Raw genomic sequence first — 17,766 nt, forward strand, 5'->3', positions numbered from 1 at the left:
AGAACACAAGGAACAAAAAGAAAACAAGGAACGTTAATTCCATGTTCATAAATTTGGCATTGATGAAATGGGCGAACTTCTTGGGAGACAAACTACTAAAGATAATTCAGGAAGAAACAGACATTTCCAAATGTTCCTGAGAGGACAGGGAAGAGAAAATGTCCCCAGTGGAGAACCGCGTCAGTAAGGTAAGAGAAAGAACTAAAAGGCCAGTAATTCGAAAAGAAGAAGTAAGTACTCTTGGGGAAAGTGATCTAGTCATTCATAGTCTTTAAACGCTCCCAGGTTATTATAATAAGCAGCCAGGCTAGAGGCTTTATAGAGCCTGTTACAGATACAGCTCTCTCCAACACTAGACCCCACATTGCCAGCCAGGGAGCGGTTCATCCAGGCGTCCCTTGTTTGATTGCACTTCGCTTAATTGCGCTTCACAGGTGTTTTATTTTTTGCAAACTGAAAGCAAGACCCTTCGCCAGAAAAAATAGTACAACTCACTTTATCGCGAGACTCACTTTACTGCAATGATCTGGAGCCAAACCGGCAGGGTCTCAGAGGTATGTCTGTATTCAAGATGAATAATGTGAGGATTAGGGATACCAAACCCAACACTCCACCCGCTCCCCCAAGTGTTTTTTAAATGTTTATTTTATTGATTTTAGAGAGCAAGGAAGGGGGAGAGAGAGGAGAGAGAGAGAAAGAGAGAGAGAGAGAGAGAGAGAGAGAGAGAGAGAGAGAGGAACATCAATCTGTCTCTGTATTTGCCCTGACCAGGGATTGAACCGGCAACCTCTGTGCTTCCAGAGGATGTTCTAACCAACTGAGCCATATGGCCAGGGCTCACCAAATATTTTTGACACAAGGTTAGGAATGCAAAAATACTGTTTTCAATATGTGGTTGGTTGACTTTGCAGATGCAAAACCCATGGAAATGAAGGCCTGAATGTATTTATGGGGGGAAAAAATCCATGTATAATGGACCACACAGTTCAAACCTGTGTTGTTCAAAGGTCAACTATATTTTCATATACAGTTCATATAGCAAAAACTCTTTCAGACACAGTAGTTGATAACTGGAAAACATCCCTTTGACTTAAAAGCCCTGGCCTCAAATAAAATTTGACTGAATATTCTATTAATGCTTTAAAATAGAAATCTATTTCTAGAATAAACAGAAATTAAATCTTTGTTCTTTTTGCTCCTTGTGTTCCGTGGTGTTACCCCTAGGCTGTTGATGTGTAGGTTTGTTTTTAAGGATGAATGTTATCTATTTGTGTATCTGTTCAAGTTCTTTAAAACAGTGTTCTGCCTAATTAAAACAAAAATTGAGAAATTAAAAAAATACAGTCAGAGTCTGACCAGGCGGTAGCACAGTGGATAGAGTGTCGGATTGGGATGCTGAGGACCCAGGTTCCAAACCCTGAGGTTGCTGGCTCAAGTGCGGGCTCCTCAGTTTGAGTGCGGGGTCGCCGGCTTGAGCGTGGGATCCTAGACATGACCCCATGGTTGCTGCTTGGAGTCCAAAGGTCACTGGCTTGAAGCCCAAGGTTGCTGGCTTAGGCAAGGGGTCACTAGCTCAGCTGGAGCACCCCCCGCCCAGTCAAGGCTCATATGAGAAAGCAATCAATGAACAACTAAGGTGCCACAACTATGGGCTGATGCTTCTCATCTCTCTCCCTTCCGATCTGTCCACCCCTTCCTCCTCCTCTCTCTCTTTTTCTAGCTAAAAATAAAGAAGATGTGCATATCCAAACAGCATAGTGAAGAGCACTCTTTGTCCATGGTAAGGAAAGAAGACTTTGCTACTTCCTGAAAACACTGAGAAATAGCCCTATTTACTTATATTTTAGATGGGAAAAGTATAGTGTTTTTAGGCAGGTTAAATGTGGCTGTGTTCCTAGTCTAGAAATATTTTAATACTGTTTTCCAATTTTGAGGTTCAATAGAGTGCAATCATTTCTTATAACATTTGCTACATGCTAGGCTGTCCTGACATGATGTGGGTGTGTGTGTGTGTGTGTGTTCACTCTGAGGTATGTCCCAGTCCCGATGAAACAGCGGAGAGCAGATAGTCACATGGAGCTATCGTCTCGTGAGTGGAGACAGAAAAGAAGAAAATTCTCAAATACATATTCTGCTAATAAAGAAATCATAAGGCTAGAGAGAGATAGGAATTGTGAGATGTGGGATCCTATCTCAGATAGGGAAGGCCCCTCCAAATTGACATTTGGATTGAGGCCTGAAAAAAATGAGGGAATGAGTCTGTGAGGTCACTTATGTGTGACATTGATGAGGCCATAGGCTGCGCAGATATCTGGTTCAACATTATTTCGGGGTGGGTTGGTGGAGGTGTTTCTCAAAGAGATTAGCATTTGAATGGGCAGACTGAGTAAAGCAGAGGGCTTCCCCAGTGTGGGTGGGCACAGTTTCATCTGCTGAGGGTCTGAATAGAACAAACATGAGGAGAAAGGTCGAATTGGTTTTCTCCGCCTAATGCTCAGTGAGATGTCAGTCAGTCCCCTTCTCTTGGACTGACCAGCAGCTCTCCTGGTTCTCAGGCCTTTGGACTTGGACTGGAATTGGCACCACCAGGTGTCCCAAGTCTCCGGTTTGCAGATTATTGTGGGACCTCTCAGCCCCCATGGTCATGTGAACCAATTTCTGTAGTTTTCTTTCTCTGGAGAACTATGACTGATGAGCAGTACAGAGCTCTGGGCACAACTGTGGGTGGGGACCAGCACAGCCTTTCAGGTGGAGGGATAAGAAGCTGCGTAGCTTGTCCAAGGAACTGTGAGGCAGTAGCGTGGCTCGAGTGGATTGAGAGAGAAGAGGGTGAAAGCAGAGGTCAGAAGGGTAGTAGAGGCCCTAGCCAGTTGGCTCAGTGGTAGAGCATCAGCCTGGTGTGCAGGAGTCCCGGGTTCGATTCCCGGCCAGGGCACACAGGAGAGGTGCCCATCTGCTTCTCCACCCCTCCCCCTCTCCTTCCTCTCTATCTCTCTCTTCCCCTCCTGCAGCCAAGGCTCCATTGGAGCAAAGCTGGCCCGGGCGCTGAGGATGGCTCTATGGCCTCTGCCTCAGGTGCTAGAATGGCTCTGGTTGCAACAGAGCGATGCCCCAGATGGGCAGAGCATCGCCCCCTGGTGGGCATGCCGGGTGGATCCCGGTCAGGCGCATGTGGGAGTCTGTCTGACTGCCTTCCCGTTTCCAGCTTTGGAAAAATGCAAAAAAAAAAAAAAAAATTTAAAAAAAGAAGGGTAGTAGAGGCATATATCACATAGAACTTGTGGAATTTAAAGAGTTGAGGTGAGACTGCAGGGTTGCAAGCCTGGATGGAAAGGCCCATTAGGAGGCTTTGATTAGAATCCAGGCAGAGCTGATGGCAGTGGTAGGCCAGGGATACTGGATTCTGATTGGTTCTGCATATGAACCAACAGGCATATAATGTATTTGCTCTAGGATGCGAGATGATAAATCAAGTATTGTAGTAACTGCCATTTCCCAGGCTTGGAAACATGTTGTGAGGAAAAGGTTACACTGGGGAAACAGGAATTGATCATGTTTGTTGATGATTATCCTATTAGACAGTTAACTGAGGTTGTTGAGTAGGCTGTTCAAGTTCAACAGAGAATTCATTGACAAATATTTGCTATGAGACAGTGTATAGATACATTTAAAGACCTAAGAGTGGATGTGGTGACCCAGGGTGCGAGTATAGATAGAAACATCTGAAAGGGTAACGAGTCCTGGGACATCCATCATATCTAAGTGCAGGAGGCGAGGTGGAGTGGGAACCGGGAATGCAGAAAGAGCCCAGTGAGGCAGGAGGAAGATGGAGGGAATCCATGACAACGCTTTGCTGCATTGTTGACCTTCAGTATAACCATGTGAACTATAAGGAAACCACCACCTCTGCCTTTCTGATAATTTTCTAATAAAATAACTAAATATTCTTGGGGATGGTCTAGGGCAGTGGTCCCCAACCTTTTTTGGGCCACGGGCCAGTTTAATGTCTGAAAATATTTTCAAGAACCAGCCTTTAGGGTGGGATGGATAAATGTATCACGTGACCGAGACAAGCCCCAAGTGTGAGTCTTAGACAGATGTAACAGAGGGAATCTGGTCACTTTTTTAAAATAAAACATTGTTCAGACTTAAATATAAATAAAACAGAAATAATGCAAGTTATTTATTCTTTCTCTGCAGACCAGTACCAAATGGCCCAAGGACCGGTACCAGTCCGCGGCCCAGGGATTGGGGACCACTGGACTAGTGGATGCTTATGGGGTAGTAATCACCAAATTGTGCATTTCCTAAAGTAGTGATTTTCAACCAGGACTGCTTTATCTCCCTAGGGGACATTTGGCAACAATGTCTGGTGACATCTTTGGTTGTCACAACTGAGGGACATCTAGTGTTACAGGTGTCTAGTGGGTAGAACCCAGGGATGTTGCTAAATCTCCTACAGTGCACAGAACAGTCCCTACAACAAAGAATTGTCTTATCCAAAGTGTCAGTAGGACCAAGGCTGAGAACCCATAACCTGTAGTAACATACTTCAAATCTAAAACAAAGCATTTTTTACTACCGTGAAATTAAAGAAAAAAGAAACTAAAATAAGATCATGCCACATGATAGGGTAGCTGTTTCGTGTTTTATATAATGTTTCACTATAAGAACCAAATAAGATCTTTGAATTAAACTAAATTTGTCATGAAAGAGAAACTCTATACCAGAGACCTAACTTGTTAACATATATAAAGTATATAGATACAGGTATGTGTATAAGGTAATTTAAAATTTTTATGCACTATTATTTTGATATTCTAATTTGATATTTAAAATTGATGTTATTGAATCTCAGTGTATTCATTTCCTATTGCTACTATAACAAATTATCACAAATTTAGTGGCTTAAAATGACACATGTGTGTTGTATGTATTGTCCTTTAGTTCTGGAGCTCATAATTCTAAAATGGGTAACCATGGTTGCCTGCATTCCTCCTGGAAGCTCTAGGGGCAGAATACCTCTTCCTTGTCTTTTGCAGCTTTTAGTGGCCTCCTTCATTCCTTGGCCTGTGGCCACTTCTATCTTTAAAGCCAGCAGTGTAGCATCTTCAAAACTCTGCCTATCTAAACTGCTGTGTGACCGTCAGTAGTATCTCCTTCTTTGATTTTCATGTCTTATAAGGAACCTTGTCATTACATCGGACCCACCTGAATAATCCTGGACAATCTCCCCATCTCAAGATTCTTAATATAGCCTGACCAGGCGGTGGAGCAATGGATAGAGAGTCGGCCTGCGATGCAGTTGATTTTCCCATTTCCTTTCATCAATCCCACCTTCAGCCTAGACCTTCATTGCTAAAATTAAAAAATGTATATTTATGCCTCACCTGCGGTGGTGTAGTGGATCAAGCGTCGACCTGGAACACTGAGGTTGCCGGTTCAAAACCCTGGGCTTGCCCAGTTAAGGCACATATGGGAGTTGACGCTTCCTGCTCCTCCCCTTCTGTCTCTCTCTCTCTCTCTCTCTTTTCTAAAATGAATAAATAAATAAATAAAAATAATTTAAATATATAGATATATTTATATATATTTATATTTTTATATATTTTATTTATATATATTATTTACATTTATATATATAATTATAGCTGGAGGAAATCTAGACAGCACTTCATCTCTGTGTTAATCCTTGCAGAATTGCTGGTCTTGTTCTAACCTGACAATCTTGTAAACAGAAGCAGAAAGAAATTTCTCATACTGGGTTCACATAAGTCAGCTGCTGTCTGTACAATTGCAATAACAGTACCTGAAAGAAAATTATAGGTAGGACAGTTAAGGAGACCAGGGAGTAAGGTAGACTATCTCATTTGAATTTAATCAAAACCAAAACATTTTGAACTAGACATCTAATTTAATAAGATAATTTGGAGCTTCAGATTTTTTTCAGAGCAGCATTTTTCTATTCTCAGTCACAGGATATCTGTGAATTTTATGTATTTAAAGATCCAGTAGGATCATTGCTAGAATGATAATATTCTTAGCGGGTCATCAGTGAGTTTGGGCATTAGGCTTCTGATGGTGTACAATATTCAACTCAGGATTGAATGAGAAGCAGCATTTGAGATTTTGACTTCTGAATATAAAAGTGCTTCTAAAAAGGTCATATATTTTTATAAGGGCAAGTGTTATTTTACATAAACTTTTACTGAGGGCACCTGAGATAACATCTTTTTTTTTTTTAACAATCTTTAAATCTTCTGTTGAGTCTGCATTTTCTTCTTTCCTTGTAATATTGCTGGCCCCAAGAGGTCATTAGTGACTGAAAACAGAGAATTTTTATAATGCCTAACTGTCCCTGTGGAATCCGCTGAACCCCTCTTTCTGTTGCTATGATAATACCCCTTTGGAGAAGAGGTCATTGCCAAGCACAGTATATTTCTCAGTGAATTTCATAGCTGATATGAAGGAGCAAATTATTCCATAGCCCAGCGCCCAAATTGTCACAAGTTCAAAAGAATGTTCAGGCAGAAATACAGAATAAGGAATGCCCAATCTTTAATTTAAAAAAAAAATAGTTAATAAGAAAAAGCATGGAAATTATGTTCTATTTTCTTATAAGGATTACAGGTACCCTGTAGTTTGTGAAAATAGTCTATGATTCTAAAATTTCCAGCTCTATGGGTTTTTAAAAAATATACTTTGTACTGTACTTGTTAGCTTTTAAGATAATTATTAAGTGAAACCAAAAAGAAAGGGTGTAATTTTCTTCAATTTTCTCGACATGTTCCCCTCCCACCCCCTCCATTCAGTCTGGATAGAACCGGATCCTCTAGTGGGCACCTCCATGATGAAACCTAATATCCAAATAGAAGGGACAGGTTGATACGGTTGGGCTTCCTCCACTTTGTCTGAGACAGTGTGGTAAATTACAACAATGGCGCAACACTCAAGAACACTGTGTGGTATCTTGATAGGTCCTTAAAATTTAAAAGGCCATCAGGAGTTTACTAGTTAGACCAGGAATATTAGGTAAGTCACTTAACTACTTTTCAACTTCAGTTTCTCTATTGGTTAAGAATGCATCTGCCTACCTACTCACCTTACAAGCCACGTACTAGATGACCTTCGCTGGTCAGTATGCACCTAGTGGGGAGAAACCAACATAGCTGCTGGCAGTGGGGAAGAGGTCACTGAACTGCCACCAGGTTCAGTCAAATGAGAAGAGAAGGAGAAGGCTGACAAGAGCATGGCCCGGGCTCAAGACATACAGAATATGAAGACAGACTGAACAAGGTCCTGGCCGGGTGGCTCAGTGGATAGAAGCATTGTCCGTGCACACCAGAGGCGGGTTCCACCCCTGGTCAGGGCACCTCTGAGAAGCAATCAATGAGTGCTCAACTAAATGGGACAACTAAGTAAAACAAAGAGTTGATACTTCTCTCTGTCTCTCTCCCTTTCTCTCAAAAATCTATGTAAGAAAAGTTTATTTTAAAAACTAAACAAAACAGGCCCTGGCCGGTTGGTTCAGTGGTAGAGCATCGGCCTGGTGTGCAGGGGTCCCAGGTTCGATTCCCGGCCAGGGCACACAGGGGAAGCGCCCATCTGCTTCTCTACCCCTCCCCCTCTCCTTCCTCTCTGTCTCTCTCTTCCCCTCCCACAGCCAAGGCTCCATTGGAGCAAAGATGGCCCGGGCGCTGGGGATGGCTCCTTGGCCTCTGCCCCAGGCGCTAGAGTGGCTCTGGTCGTGACAGAGCAATGCCCCGGAGAGGCAGAGCATCGCCCCCTGGTGGGCAGAGCGTCGCCCTCTGGTGGGCGTGCTGGGTGGATCCCAGTCGGGCGCATGCGGGAGTCTGTCTGACTGTCTCTCCCCGTTTCCAGCTTCAGAAAAAAATACAAAAAAAAAAAAAAAACTAAACAAAACAAAATAAACATATATGTCAGAAGTGGAAGTTATAAACCTAATTGAAACTTTGGGTGGGGGGGGGTGGTATTGAAAGAAGCCTAAGGATTGAGTAAAATAAATAAAACAAGAACGGTGATGAGGATGGGATGATGGTTAAAAAAAACTGAATACCAGAAATTATTACTAGCTTGAAGTACTTTGTGCTTGATGAGATTTGTTATATATGCAGAGTTGAGCATTGAAAATGGAAATAAACTACACATATGCAGAAGGTAGGGAAAATTCTTTCTTTCTGGAAGGAAAAAAAACCCCACCTCTTATAAGAATATTAACCATTTTATGTATTCACTCACCTTTTGCATTTACCACATATAGTCTCCTGTCATCAAACACATCAGTAAGAAATGTCATTGTTACTGAACTTTGCAGAACATAGAACGTAGCAGAGGTCCCCAAACTTTTTACACAGGGGGCTAGTTCACTGTCCCTCAGACCATTGGAGGGTCACCACATACAGTGCTCCTCTCACTGATCACCAATGAAAGAGGTGCCCCTTCCGGAAGTGCGGTGGAGGGCTGGATAAATGGCCTCAGGAGGCCACATGCGGTCCGCGGCCCATAGTTTGGGGACGCCTGAAGAGGTTCAAAGAGGTGTTCCCACTAGCTCCGGAAAAAAACTGAGTGTCACTTGAAGGACTAAGAACAATAAAGAAGCAGAATGTATTGCAAATATAAAAATGCTTTTATTGGTTAGTGACTTGGTTCTGATAAATGGTCTGAATATTCCAAAGATATGAAATCTATCTTAAAAATAATTAATTTTGTATGCAGTTTGGGAGCTAAAAATACTCTTTCTAACTATGCATGCTATTTCCCACTAAGTAATGTCCAATAAAAAACAAACAAACAAACAAAAAGCAAGGGAAGGACAAATTATATTAATGTAGTAACTATACCTGCTAACTGGCCTCCAGCATCGAGTCTTCCCTTTTCTCCATTTAGTGCTGTAACGGAAACACACCTGCGTGACTTAGTAGGTCATATTCTCTGTGTTCCTGGCCCCAAAGTGTGGTCATCTCACTGAATTCTGGCCGATGACATGTGAGCAAAAGGTCTTTGAGTTATAAAGGCAGATATCTAGTCTCTTCTTTTAAAAGGAAACTCTTTGTCCTTCCTTTTCTATTCCCTTTTCTGCTGGCCCGGAAGTGGTGAGAGCTCGAACAGCCACTGTGGGCCTGGAGCCTGAAGCCTCAGGCAGCATTGCGAGAGCTTCCCAACCACCACTGGATCTGTCCCTTTAAAGACTGAGAGATAAAAAGCAAAAACTTTCCATCTTATTTAAGTTCCGTATTTTGGAGTCCCTCTTTAGAGCCATTCAGCCTGCACCCTAATTAGTATAAAAACTAGTTATCAGAAGTGAAGTTCTACACAAAAATGTTCTAACGTGTGGCCCTGCCTTAAGAAGAGTAAAGAGATATTGTGGGCTGGGGAACCAGTAATCCCTTTTGTGGTGACACATTCAAATAAGACTATTACCAGAAGTAACTAGGAAGGCAGGACAGATCAAGCCTGTCCCTCCTAGAAAGGGGTTAGGAAAATTGAGAATATTAATATTGTTGGCTGTTGCTGGCAGCTTTTAGCAATGTACTGTAAGATGGGTGAAATCAGGCAAGAACTAGTCAGTGTGAAGCAAAGATGCAAAGAGATATAACATTGCTCTTTTCTGAGCAGGTGGCCTTTCATCTAAATGGACTAAGGGATCAGTAACTTGGGACATTTGTTTGTAAACAAAATAGCAGTAGAGAAAGTTGTCACTTGGGACATTGTTCCAGAGATGTTCCTTGAGTATTCCCAACCAGGCATGTGAGCCAATCCAGACTCAGGTTAGGGATGTTGTTTCCCCACCCAGTGAAGCTGGGTTTTCTCTTTTCTTTTTTTTTTTTCTGATGAAGACAGAGAGTTAGAGAGAGGGACAGATAGGGACAGACAGATAGGAAAGAAGAGAGATGAGAAGCATCAATTCTTCGTTGCAGCTCCTTCATTGTTCATTGATTGCTTTCTCATATGTGCCTTGACCTGGGGGCTACAGCAGAGTGAGTGACCCCTTGCTCAAGCCAGTGATCTTGGGCTCAAGCCAGTGACAATGTGGTCATGTCTGTGATCCCACACTCAAGCCAGCAACCCCATGCACAAGCCTGCGACCTCAGGGTTTCAAACCTGGGTCTTCTGCATACCAATCCAAAGCTCTATTCACTGCACCACCAACTGGTCAGGCCCAGTGTATCTGCTCTTAATTCAAGGGAGAGAAAGCAGATAGCATTGTCAGGTTTATGTCCAGGTAAAGCCTTTAGCTGTGGTTTCTTTCATACAGAACTACCTAGAACCAAATAGCAAAGGTTCAACTATGTTTTTGATCAAATTATATTGCTAAAGAACTTGGAAGTCTAGTCTATATAAATTTGTGATTGCTTAAAGGCTAGTGAGAAGGAAATGGTTAAAGAGTACTTTCTCACAAAGTAAAGAACAAGATTAGTGGGTTAATGTAAATTGTATTTTGACTGTGTCTCTGTAGTCTACCTACTGGCTTTTCTCATCTCCAATTTCTAGGCATATAGTACGGCTTCAGTTAATACTTACAAATGACAATCTCAAAAATGGGATAGGTGGCAAGATTATAAGGAAGAATGTGGTAAGAGCCTAAAATATTTGTACAGTTGTGTTGCAGAATGTTTTAACCTGCCCCAACAAAGAAAGAAAATAAAACACAGCTATATAATTTCTGAATGCATCATGGCAAAAACATATGCACTCAGAAGACATGAAAGAACCTGACCAGGTGATACTTGACTGGGGGTCTAGAGCAGAACAAGTGACCCCTGCTCAAGCCAGTGACCTTGGGCTCAAGCCAGCGACCTTGGGTTTCAAGTTAGTACCTTTGGGCTCAAGCTGGTGACCATAGGGTCATGTCTATGATCCCATACTCAAGCCAGTGACCCTGTGCTCAAGCTGGTGAGCCCATGCTCAAGCTGACTACCTCGAGGTTTTGAACCTGGGTCCTCTGTATCCCAGTCCAGTGATCTATCCACTGTGCCACCACCTGGTCAGGCCAAACATCACTGGCTTGAGTAAGGGGCCAGTGGCTCAGCTGGAGCCCCCCAGTCAAGGCACATATGAGAAAGCAATCAATGACAACTAAGGTACTGTAATTATAAGTTGATGATTCTCATCTCTCTCCCTTCCTGTCTGTCTGCCCTCCTCTAAAAAAGGGATAGGGGCATAAAAGAAAAACATGACACAATGAAGTGCATGAAAAATATAAGACACACATAGCAACCTCGGTATTCAAGTTCTGGCTAAGAAATAATCCAGAGTCAAAACTCAAAGTATAATAGAAGGTTTATTTAGAAAATCACAGAGGGAGTGCAGGAGGTGGGAGACTGTTTTTCTACCGTCTGCCTGAATCCAGTTTGGACCTGCCTGGTCTCGGCTATTGGCATTACATCTGACATAGTAGGCAGGATTTGGAGCAGCTGATCGAATGAAAGCTATCAAGAAGGATGATTCACCCTAGAGCAGACTGACATTGTCATCAAGAAAATAATTTCAGGTGTGTTTGTATATTTTGGGGGAAAATTCTGCTGAAGATCCTAAAGAAAGGGCAGCTCATTTACTGACAAGTTTGAAAAAAATGATATTCTACCTTCTTGAGATTAGAAGACCAGCTCATTCTCAGCATTTTCTGAAACAAAATTAAGCCCAGAAAAGCAGTAAAACCAGATAAATGACTCCAGGGCTGATGTCTGGACCAGCTACATTGGATAATGACTGCCCAGGCACCAGGAAGACCATGATCCTAAAAAATAAATTGGGGAGATGAATATTCCCATAGTTCTTTTGACCTACATTGTTTGTTAAATTTATTTCCCGGAGACTTGGAATTTAAACAAATCTTCAGTGACATTGATGAAAAAATAGAACAGAATGCTAGAAGGTAAACATGGACATTTAAAGTGTGGGTCCCTGTGAGTCTATTGTTGAATCTGGTCAAGAGGCTTAGCCACCTTTGGGAGGGGCACAGTCAGCCCCAGGAGAGGACTCTCTCAGTATTCCTCCCTGAGACTGGGGTCTCACCAGCTGAAAGAACTTCTGCAGAGGGAACTGTCAGAACACTCAGTCTGAACCTGCTATTCACCTTGTTGGGGAGAAATAAAATTTGAGTATCCAGCAAGTGGCTGAGGGATCAAGCTCTGGAGTAGGGGCCACATTTTCTGTATTGAGCTCCCGACCAAGAGACTCCTGAAAACGTTGGATTCACAACCTCAGCTTCCATAATTCACCAAGTATGCAACGTGTAGAGGAGTTGGTAGGATGAGACCAATCTGAGCCCAGACTACAGTCTTACTACAGAAGAGTCTGTGGGAAGACCAGGCAGCTGCAAGAGAAGGAGGAGCAGCTGAAAAGTGGAGACAAATTTTATAGATCTTGGGGCTTTTATGGAGCTGTTGTCATCTCTAAGAAGGAGAAAGCTGATCCTTATATGATGGTTGGCCCCTCCCACAGTACTCAGACACAGAAAACGCAGCGCAGACACAAACAGCAAAAAGTGCCATAACTGCAGACTGGTAGCCCACAGTGGGTTACAAACAAAAGCTGATGCTAATCCAAGAAGAACTAGAGCCAACACTACTAGTAATGTGTGGCAGAGAGCACCAACCCTAGACTCAACTACCTATACAAGCAGCACACACAAAGGTGGAGTCTAGCAGGCACCAGACACTGTGGAGAATAAATACGCCCAACAGGACAGACATTGCACACTGTGTAATACACATGATCAAGGTTGACCATAGAGCCAGCCAGCCTCAAGGGATAACAGTACCCACAAAAGGACCAACTGCACCTATAACTCACATACAACAAAAAGGAAAATAGTACCGTCAGGAAGCATTCCTAGAACAAGGAAATCAAGTGGCCTGCAGGATAGTACCACTGAGCCCATCTTCATCATAAAGATACCACAAAAATTTCGAAGTTAGAAAGCATTTCCTAAAACACAGACAAAATGGGCAGACAGAGAAATGCAAATGAATCAACAAGATAAATCCCCAGAAAAAAAAATGAATGAGATGGAAGTAACTAAAATACCAGATGCAGAGTATAAAATAATAATTTTTATGATGCTCAAGGATCTTAGAGCAATAATGGATGGATACAATGAGCTCCTAAATAAAGAGATAGCAAGCATCAAAAAGGACATTGAAATCATAAAAAAGAACCAGTCAGAAGTGACAAATACAGTATCAGAAATGAAGACTACACTAGAAGGAATTAATAGCAGGTTGGATGAAGCAGAGAATTGAATTAGCAATTTAAAAGACAAGATAAACAAAAGCATGGAAGCAGAGCAGTAAAAAGAAAAGAGGCTCAAAATGTCTGAGGAAACTAAGAGAGCTCTGTGACAACATGAAGAGAAACAACATCTGCGTCATAAGGGTTTCTGAAGGGGAAGAGAACAAGAAATAGAAAACCTGTTTGAAGAAATCATAGCTGAAAATTTTCCTAAATTAGTGAAGGAAAAAATCATACAAGTTCAAGAAGCACAGAGAGTTCCATTAAAGAGGAACCCAAGGAGGCCTGCAGCAAGACACATCATAATTAAAGTGTCAAAGTTAAGAGATAAAGAAAGAATACTAAAAGCTGCAACAGAAAAGCAGTTAATTACCTACAGAGGAGCCCCCATAAGGATGACATCTGACTTCTCAACAGAAACACTAGAGGCCAGAAGGGATTGGTAAAAAACATTCAAAGTGATGCAAAGCAAAAACCTACAACCAAGACTTCTTTAACCAGCAAGGCTATCATTTAAAACTGAAGGAGAGCCTGACCAGGTGGTGGCGCAGTGGATAGAGCATTGGACTGGGATGCAGAAGGACCCAGGTTCGAGACCCCGAGGTCGCCAGCTTGAGCGCGGGCTCATCTGGCTTGAGCAAAGAGCTCACCAGCTTGGACCCAGGGTCGCTGGCTCCAGCAGGGGGTTACTCGGTCTGCTGAAGGCCCACGGTCAAGGCACATGTGAGAAAGCAATCAATGAACAACTAAGAAGTCGCAACGCGCACAACGAGAAACTGATGATTGATGCTTCTCATCTCTCTCCGTTCCTGTCTGTCTGTCCCTGTCTATCTCTGTCTCTGTAAAAAAAAAAAAAAAAAAAAAAAAAAAAAAAACTGAAGGAGAAATAAAAAGCTTCTCAGACATAAAAAAAAAAACAAAAACCTCAAGGTATTCATTACAACCAAACCAGTACTGCATGAAATGTTAAGGGGTCTTCTGTAAAAAGAGCAAAAGAAAAATTTTTTTTAAAAAGAGGATTGTTGATTTAAAGAATAAAATGGCAATAAACAACTACATATCAGTAATAACCTTAAATGTAAGTGGATTAAATGCACCAATCAAAAGACATAGGGTAGCTGCATGGATAAGAGAACAGGACCCGTACATATGCTGTCTACAAGAGATCAACCTCAGAACAAAAGATACACATAGACTAAAAGTGAAGGAATGGAAAAAAGTATACATATTTCACACAAATGGAAATGTAAAAAAAGCTGAGGTAGCAATACTTATCTCAGAAAAAATAGACTTTAAAACAAAGCTATAGTAAGAGATAAAGAAGGTCACTAAATAATGATAAAGGGAGTAATCCAACAGGAAAATATAACCATTGTAAATATCTATGCACCTAATATAGGAGCATCTAAATATATAAAGCAGATTTTGATGGACATAAAGGGTGAGATCAACAACAATACTATAATAGTAGGGGATTTTAATACCCCACTGACATCAATGGATTGATCCTCCAGAGAGAAAATTAACAAAGAAACAGCAGCCTTAAATGACACACTAGATCAACTGGATTTAATAGATATCTTCAGAAGCATTCACCCTAAAGCAGCAGAATATACATTCTTTTCAAGTGCTCTCTCTAGGATAGACCACATGTTAGGACACAAATCAAGTCTCAATAAATTTAAAAAGATTGAAATCATATCAAGCATCTTCTATGATCACAATGGCATGAAACTAGAAATCAACTACAATAGAAAAACTGAAAAACATTCAAACACTTGGAGACTAAACAGCATGTTATTAAATAACAAATGGGTTAACAAATGAGATCAAGGAAGAAATCAAAAATTTCCTTGAAACAAATAAGAACAAACATACAACAACTCAAAATTTATGGGACACAGCAAAACCAGTCTTGAGAAGGAAGTTCATAGCATTACAGGCATACCTTAAGAAGCAAGGAAAAGCTCAAATAAACAACTTAACACTGCATCTAAAAGAACTAGAAAAAGAACAACAAATAAAGCCTAGAGGAAATAGAAGGAAGGAAATATAATAATAAAAATCAGAGGGAAATAAATGACATAGAGGCTAAAGAACAATACAGAAGGTCAATAAAACCAAGAGTTGGTTTTCTGAAAAGGTAAACAAGACTGATGAACCTTTAACCAGACTCATCAAGAGAAAAAGAGAAAGGACTCAAATAAAATTAGAAATAAAAGTGGAGATGTAACAACTGACACCACAGAAATACAAAGGATTGTAAGAAAATATAATGAACATCTGTATGCCAAAAAATTGGCCAACCTAGGCAAAATGGATAAATTCCTAGAAACATATAATCTTCTAAAACTCAACCTGAAAGAATCAGAAAATCTAAATAGACCAATTACAACTAATAAAATTGAAACAGTTATCAAAAACCCCCAGCAAACAAAAGTCCTGGACTGGATGGCTTCACAGGCGAATTTTTCCAAATATTCAAAGAAAAACTAACTCCTATCCTTCTCAAGCTATTTCAAAAAATTCAAGAGGAGGGTAGACTTCCAAGCTCCTTTTATGAGGCAAGCATAATCCTCATTCGAAAACCAGGTAAAGACACTACAAAGAAAGAAAACTATAATCCATTATCCTTAATGAACTTAGATGCTAAAATTCTCAACAAAATATTAGCAAACCGGATCCAGCAATACATGAAAAAAATTATACATCATGATCAAGTAGGATTTATTCTGGGGAGGCAAGGCTGGTACAATATTTGTAAATCAATCAATGTGATTCATCATATAAACAAAAGGATAAAAAACACATGATAATATCAATAGATGCAGAAAAAGCATTTGATAAAATCCAGCATCCATTTATGGTCAAAACTCTCAGCAAAGTGGGAATACAGGAAACATACCTCAACATGATAAAGGCCATCTATGACAAACCCAAAGTCAACATCATATATCAATGAGCAAAAATTAAATGCAATCCCCTTAAAATCAGGAACAAGGCAGGGGTGCCCCCTTTTACCACTCTTATTCAACATCGTGCTGGAAGTCCTAGCCACAGCAATCAGACAAGAAGAAGAAATAAAAGGCATCCAAATTGGAAAAGAAGAAGTAAAACTATCATTATTTGCCAATGACATGATACTGTACATAGAAAACCCTAAAGTCTCAGTCAAAAAACTACTAGACCTGATAAATAAATTTGGCAAGGTGGAAGGATATAAAATTAATATTCAGAAATCAGTGGCATTTTTATACACCAACAATAAACTGTCTGAAAGAGAAATTAAGGAAACAATCCCCTTCACTATTGCAACAACAACAAAAATGTACCTAGGAGTAAATTTAACCAAGGAGGTAAAAGACTTGTACTCAAAAAATTATAAAACATTGATAAAATAAATCAAGGAAGTTAACAGACAAGTGGCAGCATATACTACCATATTCATGGGTAGGAAGAATAAACATCATTAAAATGTCTATATTATCCAAAGCAATCTATAAATTCAATGCAATTCCTATTAAAATATCAATGGCATACTTCAAGGATGTATACCAAATATCCTAAAAATTTATACAGAACAACAAAAAAAAACATGAATAGCCTCAGCAATCTTGAAAATGAAGAATAAAGTGGGAGGTATCACACTTCCTGATATCAAGTTATACTACAAGGCTACTGTATTTAAAACATCTTGGTACTAGCATAAGAATAGGCATACAGATCAACAAAACAGAACAGAGAACCCAGAAATAAACCCACGTCTTTTTTTTTTTTTTTTTTTTTTTGTAGCACATGGCTTGATAATATTTATTTTTCCAATAAATGCATTGGGTGTTGAGAATACATACTTTTTTTCTTTGTTGTATACAAAGTTTTATGGTTATTCCTTAAAATATGCATGATAGTGTATTATTTAAAACCATTGAATGGTTTGTTGACTTCAGAACCAAGTGTTTTAATATCTCTTTTTGTATATCCCATAATTTTTAAAAAAATTTTATTTAGAAAATTAACTTCACAGGGACTTGAACAGAGATATAATCTGAGTTATAAATTTAAAGAATTTTCTGGGTGCTGTAAAACAAAGAATTAAGGAGATCAGACAGGAGATTAATGAAATAATCCAGGCAAAAGATGATGATAGCTTGAACCCATGTGCAAGTGATAGAAGTGATGGAGGTAGTGAAATGATTCTATATATATTTGGAAGATAGAGCCTGGAGAATTTTCATATGGATTGGGTGTAATATTTTTTTTTTTGTTTTGTTTTGTAATTTTCTTTTTTTTTTTATTTTTTTTTATTTTATAATTTTATTTTTTTAATGGGGTGACATCAATAAATCAGGATACATATATTCAAAGATAACAAGTCCAGGTTATCTTGTCTTTCAATTATGTTGCATACCCAGCACCCAAAGTCAGATTGTCCTCTGTCACCTTCTATCTTGTTTTCTTTGTGCCCCTCCCACCCCCTATCCCTCTCCCATTCCCCCCTCCCCCCCGTAACCA

The sequence above is a fragment of the Saccopteryx bilineata genome, chromosome 7, assembly GCF_036850765.1.
Source record: "Saccopteryx bilineata isolate mSacBil1 chromosome 7, mSacBil1_pri_phased_curated, whole genome shotgun sequence".
NCBI classification, from domain to species: Eukaryota; Metazoa; Chordata; class Mammalia; order Chiroptera; family Emballonuridae; genus Saccopteryx; species Saccopteryx bilineata.